The sequence below is a fragment of the Penaeus japonicus genome, unplaced genomic scaffold, assembly GCF_977035675.1.
Source record: "Penaeus japonicus unplaced genomic scaffold, GWHDUDI00000001_assembly GWHDUDI00000014, whole genome shotgun sequence".
NCBI classification, from domain to species: domain Eukaryota; kingdom Metazoa; phylum Arthropoda; class Malacostraca; order Decapoda; family Penaeidae; genus Penaeus; species Penaeus japonicus.
The window spans coordinates 17,666,948-17,669,447 of NW_028234416.1; positions in this window are offsets into that span (position 1 = coordinate 17,666,948).

Below are 2,500 nucleotides of genomic sequence, written 5' to 3' on the forward strand. Positions count from 1 at the left end.
TATAAGTAAGCTATCCACCGAAACAGCTTTACTGAAAATCACAAATGAAATTTATAATAACACATACAATAACTCTAGGCCTTTTTCAGTGTCAGCCTTGGGATCCCTCTCAACAAACTAAGAAATCACAGAATGAATAACTATTGGCTCAGAAAATACTTATCCGCGAGAACTCAGTTTGTCTGTCAAAATACGAGAAAAAATATAATCAAAGCAACAAGCCACATCCAGGCTAAATATTAGGCCTAACCTTATTCCCTATATTGATTAATGATCTGCCGGCTATTGCAAAACACGTGTCTTCTTAGTCAGTACGCTGACGATTCTGTTTCTTCACGGACCCCTGATAACAATTCAAATGAAGTAATAGGAAAGGCCAAGCACACTCTCATATTTTCAAAGACTTACTTCAATATAAATGACCTGAAACTGAATCTACAAAAAACATAATACACTTTTTTCTTATAGACAGTCGCCAGAACATAGCCAAAATCCCTTCAGACACAGTTATAAAACTCGAAGGTTGCTTTATCAAACCAAGCACCGCAGTCAGAGATCTGGGAGCACACAGATGTATAGCCATGGAGACACATTGACATCATTTACTTGAAAGTAATGGGCATTTTAGTACCCTTAAATCATATAAAAATAAAATTCTTACAGAAACAAGATTCACTATTGTACAAAAACTAAGCCTCAGCATCATTAACTACTACATAAACATATGGGGTTCAACGAAAAAAAAAAAAAAAAAGAAAAAAAAAAACGACAAGACTATGCTGCAAGAGTACCAATTCAACCAAATAACACTACACATAAACAAAGTAAAATGGCTAAAAGACTAGCAATAATAAAAAAAACACAAGTATACTAATCCACAAGATCATACAAGGAAATTATCTTTATTGGTTTTCACCAACACAAACAGCCGGGATTATAACGGGAGTCAAACAAGACAAAACAACTCTCTGTATATCGAAAGATTAAATACGGCAAGATATACGCAGATTCGTGGACTAATGACCTGGAACCATGTACCACATCTCAGAAATATATAAACCTAAATATATTCAAAACAAAATCGAAAGAACATTTCCTGAAGTATCATTATTGAACATCAAGCAGCCCACAATATTTCAGTTGATTGTGATATTAACATTTGGTCTAATTCTGCTACACATGTACTTGATACTGTCTATGTTTATCCCATATCATTACACAATATAAATACTATACATGAAGACAGAAGAAACATTGCAATCAATCGAATAAATTTCGATTTTGATTGAATTTGAATTGAATTAATCAGCCGATGCGTCGATCGGTATATTGACAGATATCGGCGCAACCTCTGTTTTCGATTTTTTTCTCTAGTCTATGCAGATCATGTGTATGAAGGTATTACCAATGTCCTGAAAGTAGACTCGAATAAAAACGAAGGAAAAAGTCTTAAATTACAAAAGCAAGTTATTGAGCTACACATTCGGACACCGAATCACGGACGCCCAATCTTGCTCACATTTTCTGGGAAGCCAAAGATAAGACTTCTCCGCTGCTTGTTATTAATCGGAGAGTGGCCTTATCAATCCTCGATGACTTAATGGCCATTTATATTGATTTCGACACTAAGTCATTACAAAAATATGCTACTCATTTTCTCTACATATTTCTCTCTCTCACTCTCTCTCTCTCTCTCTCTCTCTCTCTCTCTCTCTCTCTCTCTTTCTCGCTCTCTCTCTCTCTGTATATATATATATATATATATATATATTTATATATATATACATACATACATATATATATTATATATACATATATTATATATATATATATATATATATATATATATATATATATATAATATAAATATATATATACATATATATATATATATATATATAAATATATATATATATATATATATATATAAAAAAAAATATAGATACAAAAAAATATACACACACACACACACACACACACACACACACACACACACACACATATATATATATGTATATTATATATATATATATATATATATATATATATATATATATATATATATATATATGTGTGTGTGTGTGTGTGTGTGTGTGTGTGTGTGTGTGTGTATTTTTTATTATTATTATTTTTTTCAACATATACACATATCTTTGTGTGTGGGTGAGTGAATGTATGTATGTATGCACAGTATATGTCTATATGCGTATTTGTGTGTATGTGTATGTGTGTATATAAGTCAAAAAAGGTTAAACAAGTCAAAATGAAAAGCAGCCAAACACTTCATAAAATCATTAACTTAATTGCTTGCTACACGGCTCACTTTCAAGCAGCCAATGATCCGTGACCTTAATATGGCATCGGTCTTTGAGTAGCGTCGACTTCAAAGCGAATCACGTGATACACCTTATCATAATCTGGAGGTCATCGCGATAAACATGAATAAAAGACTGAAACATTAATTCAGTTGTATAGCATTAGAGAAATTACTACTGGCAAA